At 44.5% G+C, this 15,609-nt stretch overlaps 1 protein-coding gene across 2 annotated transcripts in view; it reads left to right on the top strand.

Annotated features, from left to right (window-relative positions):
* The first annotated feature begins 711 nt into the window (after positions 1-711).
* CTNNA1 (catenin alpha 1) overlaps positions 712-15,609 on the top strand; it is a 115,746-nt gene continuing 100,848 nt past the window's right edge. The window contains exon 1 of one of the 2 annotated variants that reach the window (XM_042789971.1): positions 712-819. The gene's annotated coding sequence lies outside the window, so the exon portion shown is untranslated. Of the gene's footprint in view, positions 846-15,609 lie in introns of both variants that reach the window. The other variant, XM_042789970.1, reaches the window with a different exon arrangement.

The following is a 15,609-nucleotide window of genomic DNA, read 5'->3' on the forward strand; positions in this document are numbered from 1 at the left end:
TATTACATTTTTTTTTACAACCCGGTACAAGTGTAAATTCTGTAGAGACGTTTGTATTAAAAAACATCTCAAAACACACCACGAAAAATCGCAATTTGTCGTAGGATAAAACAGTCACTCTCTCACAAGAAGCTCACTGAGACTTTTCAGAGAAACCTTTGAAACAAAGCACCACTGAAAGACACCTGCAAACCCACCACTGTGGATTGAGGTTGGGTCCCTAAAACCTCCCTCTCTGGGGACAGGAGCTCTGGGGGACCTGCTTGTACCTCGGGGATTTCTGCTCTCCTCTGTTATTAGAGACACCGGCACAAACCCGAGGCGCTTCCCGAAAGCAACAGCTCTCGAGAAGGTGAATATACTTTAGGTTTTCAAAACAAAACACCAATTCGCAAAACACAAGAGGCACCGAGCTGTAACTTTTCCTCCACCTCCTTCAAACCCCCGTATCCCCCATCCCCCCAGTTCTCCACAGACCTTTGCCCTCAGGAAGACAAAGTGAGATTTTGGCCGAAAACTTTTTGATTCTACCTCAAAAAAACCCCAGAACTTCCAACCCTACCTAGGGGGGTTTTAGAGGCTGGAGCCCCGCGGAGAGGCCGGGCCCCTCAGGGCACCCCGCCCTCACCTGCGGGCGGGCGGTGGCGGCAAGGGCGCGGGGGCGGCGCGGCGGGCGGTGCCGGGAAGAGCGGCCGGGCCGGGCCGGGCGGCGCGGGGCGGGGAGGTGCCCGGAAGAGCCGAGTTCCTCCGCGGGACGGGAGCGGCGGCGGCGGCGGGAGACAAAGCGGCCGCGGGCCGGGGCGCAGCGCAGCGCGGCGGGTAGGCGATCCGCCGGTCCCCGGGGGGCTGCCCCGCTTCTCGCGCTTGGAAACTTTTGCGCGGGGAAGGCGGGCTGGGCCGCGCCGGTTTTGTGCGAGGCTGAGGGGGAGCGGGTGTGGGCCTGCGCTCGGAGGCCGCGCCGGGCCGGCTCGGGGCGGGGGGGGCGCCGGCTGGGGTTCGGGTTTGGGTTCGGGTTTGGGTTTATGAGCGGTATTTCCCGGAGGAAAAGCGCCGGCCGAGCCCGGTTCCTGGAGAAGTTTAGGTGGCGGCAGGGAGAGGCTCCGCCCCGGCGCCGCTCTCCGGCCGTGGGCCCGGGCAGGGCTGCCCGCCCGGCGACCGGGAGCTGGGCTCGGCCCTGCCCCGCTCTCCCCCGGCTTCTCCTGGCAGCGCAGCAGAAGTGAGCATCCTCCCTCTCGCCTGAGTTGGTGTTTCTGTTTCAATACACAGAACGCAGCCTCTCTTCGCCGGGAACACCCCCCCCCTCTCCTTAGCTTGGCTCTGCCACGTTTTCTGACACCCACCTCTAAGTTGCTAGTATGCGGTAAGGCGAGCGCTTCTCCTTCGCTGACGAAGTTTTGCGCTACTTCTTACAGACAAAAAGTAGGGAGAGTGAGTCAACTCTTAGCTGCCGGTTTATGCGTGACCCTCGTCCCCCGTGCCCGTGGTCGCGGGATCGCTGGGCGGTATGGATCAGCTGGCTTTTTTACTCATTGCTCATGCCGGTTCAACGCACGTGAAATCTTGCAGGAAAGCGTGTGGCGCACTTAATCTTCAGTGAAGAATTGGATGTGAGCAGGGCCCGCTTCCCTGGCCCGCCTGGTGCCTTCTGGCCAGGGCCATCCCTTGCTCACTGGCCCAGGCTGGGGTACAAGCCTCCGTGCCCTCCTTCCAGCTTTTGGAGTTACCACTCCAGGCATGTCTGAGTTATCTGCATCAAACTACTCTGGGAGCTCTTTGCTGCCCCCCTCCCCCCCAACCCCTCCCCCCCCCTTTTTTTTTTTTTTTCCCCCCTCTTTGTCCTTTGTTTTGTGAGATGGGGGGTTGTTCCGAAGGTATTCTTGGTGCTTGGGTTCCTTATTTCCTGCGTTTTTCCTGCACAGTGAGTGGGAAAGCGGGGGAGGTGGGAGAGGCTCTGTTAGCTGCACTCTGTGCTAACGCACATCCTCAGTCCTCCTGGCTACGCACGCCAGGCTTCGAGTACTTTCAAGCCCGGCTAAAAAGTATATGGGCTTTTTTACAGCTCCCGGGTTGGTTTGTAGGCAGGTTTGTGTTTAAATGGAGTTGAGAGTCCAGCTTACTTTACAATACGTGTGGGTCTTTTAGGTACACTTTGGTCTGTCTTGGGGAGCTAAGGTCATGATAAGTGTTTAGCAGGGCTTGTTTCTCCCTGCTGAATTGAAACTTTTTGTTTAAAAAGGGCATGAATTTTATGTGGAGTCGCTGTTTCTTATTTACAGAGAAGCAGTTTTTTAAACAACAAGGAAGTGTTTTTTGACTTTGCTTAGGAGAAATAGACAAAGGTTTATTAGGTTTTGTTTTTAAAAAGCTTTTGCCCTAACCTTTTCCATAGTAAACAACGTGCCTTCAGTCTTTGTGTTTTTTTTTTTTTTTTTTCCAACCAGCTCTAATAACAGGCCTCTGCATCAGAGATTAAAAGTTTATGCAAGGTGGCAGGGGGGAGCACAGCGGGCAGAGATTAGAAATCCTGTGCCCAAATTGATGATTTAAAATACCAATGTAAATATTTACCTCACAATAAATTGTCAAGCTTTGTGAAACATCAGTGTTTCTGTGCAGACATTAATGTGCAGCTTCTTTGTAGGTCTTCCATTGGTCAGATAAAGTTAGCTGAAAGATGTAATAGAAAAGTAAATTGTGTTTTTTCAGCAGCATGAATATCTTCCTTCTGCACCTGTAAGATTGAGAAACTGATCTTGCAAAGGAATCCACATCAGTAGAAACGCTTAAGCTGCAAATACACTTTAGTGGGGCCTCAGCCCTGCCTTGAAACTATATCTTCTGTTACTACTTGATTTTGTGCGTAGAGAATTAGTTAAGCTTACAAAAAATACTTAATGGCAAAACCAGTCTGCTCATCATAGGTGGATAGTAAGGCTAGTCCAGAGCGAGTACCTGCATGGCTGTAACAAAGTTCTGTTAAAGGACATGCTGGACTCAGTTTTACTGGCATCTCTTGGCTTTGGATACTGAAGGAAATACGATGACTAAAAGAGGACTGAGTATTATTTTGCTAGGACGGTACCATATTGAGACAGTCATCTAACATAGTGAGGAATGCCTGTTGTTGTTTTTTTACTATCGTGCCGTAACTGGAAATCACTCAAATTCTCGTTCTGTGGAACTTTAATGTATATAACCTTGAGGATTTGGCTCCTTTACTACTCTGGGAATTCACCCTAATTTAATTTTATAGCTGATCTGGAATAGCTCTATTCAGTGAGTTTATAGCTCATGAGTTGGTTAAACAGAGTTGCAGCTTTAGAGAAAGTGCAGATGTTTGATAATTACTACTTTTAACTCCATACTATTTTAAACCAGTGTATGAGACTTAAAATAGAGCCTACCCACAAAATTGTATACCAGCACTCTTACTGGAGGAACTACACTGAAAAGATGAGCATTGAGAGTTACCTACTGTGCTGCAAAGCGGAACTGGGTGCAAATAGGTTTATTGAGGTAGAGGAGTCACAGGAGGAATGCAGTCACTGCAACTGTAAGTGGGATCTTTCTCCTTGAATGACTGAGACTCGTTATCTTCCAGTCAGGGTGAGAAAGGGTGTTAACTCCGGTTTCTGGTGTGCAGTGGATTAGTATAGACTTTTCTATTGACAAATCTGATACTTGAATATGATTCATAATTCTTCCTTGACTATTGTATTTAAAGAGCCAGCTACCTTTTCTCTAAACATGATTACATACTTTTGTTTGTTAATCCCAGATGTACTGCGGAAGACATCTGCTAATCCTTTGACGTGTTTATAAATAACTCTGGTGGAATCAGAGAGGAGTAACCTTTTTTTCCCATGCTTTATAAAATGGTAGGAATTATTAAATACGCAGATCTAAACTAACATAGTTTACAAAGGAAAATTCTCCCCCAGTCTATTGACATTCCCCTCTGTTACAAGTTTTCTAATTTACAAGACAGCTACTTGATTAATCATTTAGACTCCTGAGAATCCCTTTTGAAAGGCTTTAAGTTCAGGCATCTGTGGATGGAGAAAGCAAATGGGAGGCCAGCTAGAGCTGAAGGGGTAACAGTTACCAAGGTAGAGAGTAGGACAGTGCTGAGAACATGAAACCAAGCTGGATGCCAGTCGGTTCCCTGGTAGAGCTGTCTTAATACGTTGAATGACACAGGGAGGGAGATGTGTTGATGTGTGTTACTGTCCAAGAGTGACTTAAACTGCTGTAGGGTTTCCAAGGCAGTGAGGGGGTTGAGAGCAAATAAGCAAGGGAACTAGCAGCACTAGGAGGTAGGTAGGATTTCACTGTTGATAATATGAGATAGAATTTAAGCTCACAGTGTACGTTTTTTCCAAACAATGCCCAGTTTTCTAAGCTATCTGTGCCCTGTTATGGAACAGATCTGCATGTGACTGGATATGCTTAAGAAGAATTTATGTGTAGAGCTGATGCTGGCGAGCAAATAAGGCTTTAGTGGAAGTTAGGGTAGAAGAGGCTGTAAACCCATTACTGCACCCTGTTCTGGACTAGCTTTCAACACCTGCTTCGGGAAAGACTGAAACTACTGAGCTTGTGGGTAGCTGATAAAGGATTAGAAGGAAAAAAAGGATATTAATTTTTCTTTACCTGGAGAGTAGCAGAAGGAAATGAGGAGAGAGCGTAGGCCAGACAGTTTTGTTGCTGCTGTTCAGCACAAGGTGAAGAGGGCATTTAGGTAAATACTAAATTTACTTCTTTTCAGTTAAGTCAGTAAGGATTAATGTTATTAGGAACACGTGGCCTTGATGGCATGTATGGGTTTTCCCCCTCCCCCTTCCGCTGCCTTTCCTACATCCCTAAGTGTTCAGAGTTTTCATTCACTGATTTATTCTGGGTACGTTTATAGGTGATATCTTTGCAGATCTAAGGCTCTGAGGGGGAGATTCTTCTTTCCATATCTTCTGCATGATACAAACCCATCACAGAAGATCCACTTAAATAAATGCTCTGCACAAGGCCTGTGCTAGCAATGTAGCTTTACATAGCCAAAAGGGTCCATTTAATTTTTCATGTAAACCAGGCTGAACTCTATGCCTATAAAACAGTGTTTAACCTGCATAACACCGAGCAGGTCAGTATTCATCTTTACAAAGTGCTCTTGAGATCTTCAGCTGAAGCTGTAGATGGGTAAATGGTTTTTTAATTGACTAGAATAACGAATTCAGGAACAACGTTGTTGAATAGCAGAGGACAGAACTGGTGCCGTGCTGAGAAGCAAGGTGCAAGTGGATGTTCCTCTGTGTGAACACAGCTAATAAAGATGTGCAAGCTGCCTCCTCTTTACCCACTTTTTTGCAAGTATGTCATTGTAATGTATACTTGTAAAACTAATTTCCTTTAGCATGACTTAAAGACCTAGTGAGTCTTGTTGTTTGATGTTGAAGAGTTGCTTGTGAGCTTGGATAATTCACAGTGGACTATGGACATGTATTCAAGTGACAAGTCTTGTATGAACTTCAGGTATAATTTACCATAAGGTTCATTTCAACCAGTACCTGATGCCCAGGTGTTTCAGAGTCTAAGCATCTTAAAACTTAAATTATTTAAATCATTTAAAGGATGAGGAGTTTCTCAATCAACTGGGAGTCGTGTGCAGGGGACTGGGTGCAATCCAAGTACTATAGTAGAGAGCTCCATCCAGCCCAGTGTCCTGTCTCCATGACGCTTATCATGAGGTTTTGGTTGTACTGGTCCCATCAACATTTTATTAGTCTAACCCTTGACTGAAGCCCTAAATTACAAGCCCTTCACCTGACCTTGGTCAAGCTGGCTGTTAACAGCAACAGAGGGAGGGAATAAGACAGGAACTCTGGGGTTTGTTTCCATTCCCACTGCCTGTCACGCTGTTGAGCAGTGTCCTCTGGCTCTTTTGATGCCTTTGAGGAGTGATGGATGCTTTCGGGTGGTGTCTGGTGGCCCCCTCTGGTTCCCTGGTCATAATTTTTGACCTTTGCCACCTTTGTTTTTATTGACCCCCACAATTGTTTGACTTCTCTTCCCTGTATCCTCCCCTCACCTTTTTCTTGGGTGGTGGCAGTGTATAAAGCCATCCGTAAAAGAGAAAGCAACAGGCAAGCAAGAAAAGAAGCAGTAAAACCATGAGAAAAGGGCAAACAAGTATCCCTGCTTCCCTTGGGTGCGCTGCCAAGCTCCAACAGTGTAGGAACTTACTTTGAGCCCAGGCTGACTTCTGCTCTGCACGCTTGCCCAGTGGCTCTCGTGACTGGTGCCCAGCACTGCTTGGCTGCTGGCGCTGGTGGGCTCCTCTGGAGGTGCAGACTGCCTGTCCCTTCCTTGTGTTCAGTAGACTCAGTTCAATGACTTAATTTCTTTTAAATGCAGAAACCTTCTTGAGAGTTGAATGGCTTCATACAAGCTACAAGTAAAGTGAAAGACACAATGTGTTTTTTGAAAGAGTAAAAAGCAAGGATCTGGTTTGGCTGTAAGAAAAGCTCTGGAGTGGTTTAAATTTCTGTACAAAGTATGGCTTTGTAGTTACTGCCACTTCCACTTTTTGGAGGATGTGTTTAATTACAAACCACTGCCATTACAACTGGAAATGGATTTCCTAACTAACATCAAACAATGCATCCTGAAAGCAGAGATGTGGGAAGGCTTTTAGGAAAGTGAGTATGTCCCCTATTGGTTACTCCACAGCACTTCCACTGCTGGTAGAGTCCTCAATCACGATACTCGTATTTTGCACTGGAACAGTGAAGAGTGCAATATCACTGTGTGGGTGTTTTTTTTTCCCCCACTCTCCTAGCTGGGGTTAGGGAGAAAAAATAATGGTATATGATGCAATAAACAGTAGCAAAAAAAGCCCCCAAACCCCATAAGGTTTATTTGTAGTGAAACAGAGTAATGCAAATTAATTGTGCAAGGTTACAAGTTTATAACCTCAAGGAAAAAAAAGTTAATTTCTGGTCTGTATGCATCAGTACTTCAGCATCATGTGTTTTAAGCTGTTTCACTTGTTTTAACCAATTCCTGCAAACTAATTTGATTATGTTTAACAGAATGTTATCATGGGCCTAGGGAAAAGTCAATGGTTATCGGTGAAAGATGCAGTGTTCAGCAGAACCAGAGGCAAAACGCTGTTGCAAAGCCAATTGAACAGGATTTCTTAGCTCATCTGTTTTTTGTTCGGTAGCTTTGTCTTGTTTCCTGTTCCTGGGGGTGAGGAGAAGGGGTGGAGAGAGAAAATGTGTCTTTAATCAGATATAACTTCATTTCTACTCAGTAAATGGCTGCATTACTAGCTTAAAATACTTTTTTTTTTTTTTTTTTTCCACAGCAAGACCAGCCAAGCAATGACTTCTTCCTCTCAAACGTTTCAGTTTTTCCTTATTGCTTTTATGAAATGTGGGTGGGTCCATGACATTTGTGGTTTGTTTGTTGTTTTTTTTTTTGTTTGCTTGTTTTTGTGTCTCTTTTTTTTTTTTTTTTAAACAAGACAAAACAAAAGTTGCTTTAATTGGCTATCCATATGCTAAGGCATTGACTTGAAAGGTTTCCTGTCCAGGCGGATCATTGATAGCTCCGATTCTCATGCACCACTGTGCACCCTTAGCAAGTTTGTACTTGACACAAGGTGGTTATGGCTTTGCAGGTAACTCTGGTAAGCATCCAGGAATTAATCGCACCAGTGTGTTTTTATTATTACTTGCGCTGCTCTTCCGGAGAAGCTGCAAAGCTCTCATCAGTCCATGCCTTCTGTGTGCTCAGTGTCTGCAGTCTTGTTGACAGTTTGGGGGGGAGAGAAGATGGTGTGTGTTAGAGCATCCTATCTTACCTATTCTTCCAGATAATTGCAGTCATTTAAAAGATGCTTAACTCATCCAGACAATGCCCGTGCATTACGTTCATGTTCATTCTTCTTCCTGGAGTTTGTTTTTGTGATTTTCCCCCCTACCTCTTCTTAACTAGCAGCATGTGTTGGTGGAGCTGCAAGTTGAGAATTGCCTGGGGGCATGCAGTGATGATGAAGTTCTTCCCAAGAATCTAATTCATTGTTTATAGCTAAGAGATGTTGCTGAAAGTTGCCATGAGCATAAAGGGAAATTCTTGGCCTTATCATTTGTGGGTTTTGTTATTTCTTTTTTCTTTAAAAAATAATCGCTTTGTAATTTTTAGATAAGACTCACAGTGTTCCTGAATCAAAGTGGGGGACTGAAAAGGGAATTCTAAGTGACTTTTTCTAGAAACTTTAGAAAACATTTTACTTTAAAGAATTTTTTTACTTATGTTCTCCTTTGCTTCAGTGGGTGCTCTTCCTTTAGTAGCTTTTGCAGATGGAGAAAACTACAGAAAGCTTTTTTCACTCTTGTAATGCTATGGCTTTTTGTTACATGGTCTGTAGTTGCTACTATGCTGGGCATGCAATTGAGAGAGACTATGGTATTTAGTCTCTGTTAATATAAGACTGTATAATTCCTCCATGTTTAAGCAAATTGTTTCATCAAACCTCTAATTATAGGAGTCTTTTTTTTTTTTTTTTCCCCCCAAACATGCATCTTGGCTCAAACAACTCCAGTATTTGTATACTTCTGACTGTTTTAAAATTGTTAATGAATGTGTAGATTTAGGAGATGTGGCTGGCAAAAAGCTCTGAAGGGTATTGCATAACAACATATCAATTTAGGAAAGAAAATGTGGTTCGAGTGGGGTCAGATTCTGGTTATTTCTGACTGTAACTTAAATGGCAGTTTTTACTGCATGTTGAGTGTTGAAGAAGATCAGAACAAAAACACCCAGGTTTTCTTTTCCATTTATTGCCAGCCATCAGTGGGTTTTTTTGCAAGCTAAGCAAGAATTAATTTTGCAACACTGGCAAATTCTTGTGCCAACTGATAAAGTAGGCTAATTTATAACAAACTTTTTCTTCTTTTAGCAATACTTCTGGCAAAAATTAATTTGTTAAAAGGTTGCCCCTTTTTGCATTCATTGCTAACTTCAGGTTGGTAATTGGAACCTGTGATAGCGTAGTTTGAGGTGCGAAGAGCTGTGCTCTGTAGCCACAGCCTAGTCATTACATCTTCACTGACTGTGTATCCCTAGGGTCTGAAATGCATACTGTGGTTCTTGAGAGTGGCAATAAGATGTTCTGCCATCTTCTCTTAATGATTTTAGGGAAGCTTCACACAGTTTTCTGCCTCAAGGGTGAGAAGGGACACTGTGAGGTTGGAAGGGTTCTTAGTAGTTGAATCAAAGTGGTCCAGCAGATGTACAAGTCTCACCTGGGCTCTAATATCCCCTCTCCATCTGAGTCCCCTGGTTTTGTTGGAAAGTGCTACCCATATAGGCTTAGACAGGAGCTATGTGGCTGAGAGAGGGATGGTGTTTGGGAGTTTTGCAGTTGTCATTGCTGCAGGGATAAGTCGGTTGAAAGTTGTTGCTTTTTGCTTAAAATGCAAGCGTGTTGCCCTTTTGCATGACCAAAGTGTCACAGTCCTTATCCAAGGAGCAGACAGCTAAAATACAGCAGTTACAAATCTAGTGATTACTACTTCTGATTTTCAAAGTTATTTTTCATGGTGTTAGTATTGCAGGTCAGCATAAAATGCACCAACATTATTGTGAAAACAGAATGAGTGGTTTATTATTAACAGTAATAGCTCGCTGTTCATGACATGTCCTCCCCCTTTTCCCAAATAGAAAGTTTTGCAGCTGGAATGTTAAAATTAATCGTAGTTATATAGGAGATTCTCTTTTAGAAAAAGGACGTGTGTCTTCTAAAGCAGTGTCTTGTTCCTATCAGTTTTCTTTATGTAGTTGGAATCCTGCTTGAGTTTTGGAAGCTGAAAAGTGTGCAGAAATAAATTGGGCACTTGTTGGGACATACTGGGATATCTATCCGTCTGGACAGTTAAATGGCTATAAGCATGAGTTTGGTCCTTGCATTCTTTTAGGATGTCATCCATGAACTGGAGCCTTAGTGTGACATAAATAAGTCACATAAATAAGTTGCCATGTTTGCTGTGGTTTGGCTTGCCATGCACCTCCTTTCTAGCTCCTTTGAGGCAAAAAAATCATAGCAAAACTAAAATGATCAGAGCCTAATGCTTACATAACTGAAGGCAAGAGGCTGTTAGCACTGACATCTCCAAAAAATGGTTTATTTGTAGTTGTGAAATCACTGCCGTGGTCCCAGGAACACCACAGTGAAGCTGCTAGCGCAGAGCGTGCCTTCCATCCTCTTAATGATAGCTAGACCAAAATGAAGGTGTGAAAACCTGTTGTTAGTGCATTTTGGAATTAAAATAAGTTACTTGAATCTACAGTACTATAGCAATTGGGAAACTGTTAGGAGATAGCACGTACTGCTTTGGAAAGTGTGTTTCATCTTCATCTGGTGATATGCCCCATACCTGCTTTCATGTAATGGTGCGTGGTATAGGGTGGGCGGTGAGGAGTACTGCTTTATTGGTGGGATAGGGCAGACAAATTCATTTGGAGACTCTGAAGGGAAAGAGGAAAGAATGAGACTTTTTTTTTTTTTTCTGGATACTCTTAGTTATATGGAAAACAGTTTGGAGCTGTCAGTGGGACATGATGGGAACCCCTGTGTGTGATCTGGGTTTAAGATGAAGTGTGCCTTAACCTTTTTGCAATCAAAAATGTTCAGAAGGTTTGTGTTAATGGTATATGTTAAATACTCAGTTCCCGTAGATCTTTAACTGCTGTCTTGTCTTCTACCTTCAGCAGGGTAAGGGATCTCTGTTGGTTATCAGGTGGGGTAACCAACTTAGGTAACAAACCAAACCAAAAGGATTCCCTTGGGAACAGGGAAGCCTGTTCATTTTCTGACTGGAAGATGAAGCTGGGTCACTCATGAATCCCACCAAGTTCCATCCTTATGACTTGGGTGATAGAATAAAGGCTGTTCTCATTCCATTGCACAGAATATCCAAAGGCATTTTGCAAGCATAGAAGAGGACAGGATTATCATTCAGAATTACTGTGGCTACTTAAAGAAATATGAGAGAAAGAAATAAGCTGCAAAATAATGCAATCAAGTATGTATTACTGTGCCTGGGCACAGTCAACTGCACAAAATGGGGAACAACTAGGTAGGTAGCAGAAAGGATATTCAAATGGAGAATGTTCTTCCAGGTATGAGATGTCCTTGTACCGTGCTCTTTCGTTAGGTTTTTCGGATAACATAATGCTTAAATTCAGCATGTAATCTATTATGCTTAGCCTGGGATTGCCTGCCTGTACTAGTGAGATCGCTGTTTGAATACCATCTTCCCCAAGAAAAAAAAACAAAAGAGAATGGTGAGTGTAGATAAAAACTTATAGAAAGCAGCCTTTCAGAACAGTTAAGATTTGAAGACTCATGGAAGACGGCATGTAAAATACTCTTCAGGTAGCACAAGGTGGTGGGACTTAAGTTGCAGCGCAGGAGATGGGCAGTTAGATCTTCCACTGTATAACCAAGAGATTTGCTCTGGTCAGGAGGTCGGGAGGCTGCGGATCTCCTGGTGCAGAGCAGTCTGCACATACTAGCTCAGTAGGGCCTGAGATCCAGCCAGCACTGCCTTCAGGTGTGCGTGGGAGTGCAACCTGGATAAACAGGACCCTGAACATGAGGCATTTCTGTGATTCTGCTGGTGTGCAGAGCTCACTGTTGAAAAAGTGCTCCTTCATGGGCTTTTTGAAAACCCTTGGGTGCCTTCAGGACACTTCTGCAAAGAAGCTGCGGAGCCGCATTCCTACACTTGCCAAAGTCTAGAAATTATTTGCATGCCAGTATTCAGGAAGTAGGTATCTGAAGTTATTCTTCAAACCTTGAATTACCAGTTTTTGAAAACACTGCAACCTTTAGTTGTGGCTTTTGGAAAGTTTACTGTATGCATACCACCTTCAGTGCATTCATGGCTGGCCAGCTCATTCGATGTGGTACATAAATGCAGCTCCGGCAGTTTAATCCATCCCTCTGCTCAGGTCTGTGCCCTCACTTCTCCCGAGCAGGGCTGAGACCTGCCCCGGGGTGCAGTTCAGCAGCACAGCTCATCTCAGTGCTGCTGCAGTCCTGTCCACAACCCTGTCCCCGGGCAGGCCCACCTCCTACTTCAGGACAGTAAGCTGGCAAGGTAATTTTTATAGTTACCAGCTTACTCTGAGACCATTTTAGCTCCCTGAAGTGGCTCCCCACGTCAGGTGTGTGCCAGTGTGGGTGCCCGTTCGAGGCAGGTTTGTGGCAGGGAGAGGAGTGGTAGGACTGTGGCAGTGTTTGCTTAAAGTGTAATGGAAACGTCTTCGTAAGCTTTAGCTGTTGCTAAGGTCTTGATTCTTTGTATAAAGCAAGGGGCAAGTTGTTCTGGGATGGTTCTGCTTGTGGAGCTGCTCACTGGCTGGAAACTGTGAAGTTCCTGGAGGTAACATGGAGTCTGACTGGAAGTGGCTTCTTTAAACTCCTTTTCCCACCCTCGTGTCCTTGCAAGCGCACTAAACTCCAGTAAGATAATTGCATTACTCTTGAACCATCAACAACATTAATGAGCACTGTCAAGACCAGTGTAATAACCAGAAGGGTTTACAGTTAACGTGCTGGGCTGTCAGTATGGTTTAAGGTTGGGGCTTCATGTGTCTGGGAGGGCGTTCCTGTGCTCTGCAGCAGCTCTGCTTGATGCTCTGTTTTCAGTGGCACCTGGTTCAACTCAGCTGTGACATCCAACTTCGCTCTGTGTTTCCACTTGAAGGGCTGCACCAACGGTGCCAGCTGACACAGCCATCTCCCCTCGCCATCACCGGTTCCACTCGCAGCGGTGTCTGTGGTGGCACGGTGAACCAGATGGGAATCTCAGCCCACCCTGCAAAAATGGGTTTCTTTCCCTCCAGCCAAATCAGTTCTTCCCCATCTGGTTAATCACTCAGCCGTGGGGAAAGCTGTGCCAGTACAGAGGGGGTGTGATGTGAAGATGGGAATGAGTTCCTAGAGGGGTGTGGGAGGATGAACGCTGGGTTTTAAGCAGCTTTCCTGCTGCTTATGAAACCACAGGCTGGGCGACCGCAACTCCTTGCGCGGTGGTGTCTTTCTATATATTCCGGCACTTCAGTGTCTCTTGCTCTCTGCCGCTGTCTGGTCTGTGCTGCTTTGTCCTTGAAATTCCTGCTTTGAGTGCGTGTGCTGCTGCATGTCCTGCGCATGGTAGGTCTGCAGCCTAGAGAACCTGTTTCCATATCAGCGGGGTCATTCCAGCTGTCTGACACCAGTGCTGCGCTGGCCTGCGGTTGGGTCCATCTGCCAGAGGACGTCCTGGTTCTTTATGAGATGTTGCAGTTATTGCGTGAGTTGTGGGAATTGCCCGGTGCTCCAAGAGCCAACGATGAAGCACTTTGCTACAATATCTTCTGACTTGCTTTACTGTTGAGAGAAGAGAGCATTGTCATGGCAGGAGCACAGCCTCCTGGCATTTGTCCTTTAGTCCCCTAAACCTACCCCATGCACACATGCTTTTGTAAACTATAGCCTGTGCCTGTATTCCTCACAAGTATTTAATTGATAAACACATTTACTACAATATACAAATGATATTCAAGTAATTGCTCCTGAACAGTGTATTTGATATCAGCCTATGCTTTTTAGATAAATTCCAATAAAGTTCACACTGAGTGGTTTTATAGACCATTACTTTTGGCCAATTCGTGAGCTATCATACCAATGTGTTTTCAGATGAATTGCCTTCATTATCCTACTAATACAATTAATGTATCCTTACGGTTACCTCCTCCTGCACTTTGTTTCTGTGAGAGGCATAACAGCATTAAATATCTAGAAACAGCTTTTACTTAGAAACCTAATGGGCTTTCCAGAGAGCCCTGGGTGTGTTTCTCAGAAACCATATGGGCTTTCAGTGTATTTTTCTGAGCTTCTTACATAGGAAGCATTCACACTGAGCTAACGAGGAGGGAATAAACCAGTGAAAAACCTTGTTGAGGGTACCAGGGGCTGAAGGGCATTTCACAGCTTACCCTGTGCCAGTGTCTATGCCTTTGGGCCATGGTTCAAGCCAGCCCAAAGCTGGACACACAAAAACAAAATAAGGAGGGTGGTGGGGACAGAGGGATGGTTAAGTGAGTTCACAAGATTTACTGCTAAGTGTCAGAGGTGGGGTGAGGAAGAGGAGGTAGCCGCCCTCCCTCTGCCCTCCTGCAGCGGGGAGGTGGCAGCTCACCGGGCGCCTCTGGAGCTGCAGCCTGGCACGCCTTCTGCTGCCGGAGCTGGGGCCCTCCGTCTGCACTTCCAAGCTTTTTGATTTAAATCAGTCAGAAATGTTATACCTATGCTAGCATGGATCAGCTGTTGCTGCTGCTTTATTTTTTTAAGCTTTCAGGTTTTTAAGTTTTCTTTCTCTCCAGCAGCGTGGGCATTTGGAGCGTGGGTGCAGGTGGAAAGCTGAATGCGGGTTAGGTGAATATTCCTGCTTTGCACCTTGCAAAGCTGTACTTCAGTGTATGACAGTGTGTAGGCTTTTCAGGGCAAAGATGTGTTTTTAGTAGTGTAGCGAGTACTTAATCTATGGTATTGTGTCTGCGTTGTGAGAAAGCCTCTGTAACGTCTCAGGATCAGAGCACCGTGAAGGTGCTGTTGACTGAAGCCGGGTGACTTCTGACTTCTTTACGCCCTCTCAGGCTGAGCCTCTTGAGTGCCCGAGAGATTTTCTTCTTCAGTGGGAAACAAGCAGCCACGTCTGTGCTGTTTCTGCATGTTTAACTGTCAGTGTCAGTATAAAATGGTTAGTTGTTGGTATGTGTTGTAAACATCATTGGCTACCAAAATTAGTGTCTTGCCTCCTGCTGCTTAAAAATAATGGGACGTTGTGCTCGTCTGGCGGCTCGGGGACATCTGGTGCTGTCAGAGCAATCTGTCTGCTGAGATGCTATGCAGACAATGTCCTGTCCAGAGGAAGATTTAAAAATATTGGCTAATAAACTCCTAAAACAACTTCAAAAGTAGATGCTTAGGAAAAGGGGTGGAAGGAGACTTGGACATTTATTTATTTTCCTGACTTTTCTAAAAATATAAACTATGTTTGAAACTTTGTATTTTTAAAAAAGTCAGGAAGGGAAATACATTTCCAAAGTTTCCAAGTCTAATCTGGACTTTTGAGGGCAACCCATAGCAGGAAGAGCTGGAATCTATTTAGTCTAAAGTGGTACAAACTGGTTTTATGGACCCATAAATACTTTAAATCAGTTTTAGACTGCAATCATGGTTCTGGTTATTCCTTTTTTGTGCTGTACAGCATCACAGTGTTAATCTAATGATCTGCTGTAGTTTATTATTTTGGGGGAGGGGTTTTAGACTACTGGTTTCAGAAGTAGAGCTATTTTAGTAGTTTTACTAAACTTTTCCTGTAATCATATTTGTTGTTCCATTGGGATGTCAATATAAAACTGTAGTGGGAAGGAATGGCTTAGTGACAGCTTTTAACAGATCTCTTCATGCAAATCTGCTTTTCCCTCCTATATAAATGTTAAGTGTAGTAGATATATAAGCTGTTAAGTATGAGCCAACTGGATTTTCTGGCTTTA

Source organism: Tyto alba, unplaced genomic scaffold (genome assembly GCF_018691265.1).
Source record: "Tyto alba isolate M040663 unplaced genomic scaffold, T.alba_DEE_v4.0 Super-Scaffold_17, whole genome shotgun sequence".
In the NCBI taxonomy this organism is placed as follows: Eukaryota; Metazoa; Chordata; class Aves; order Strigiformes; family Tytonidae; genus Tyto; species Tyto alba.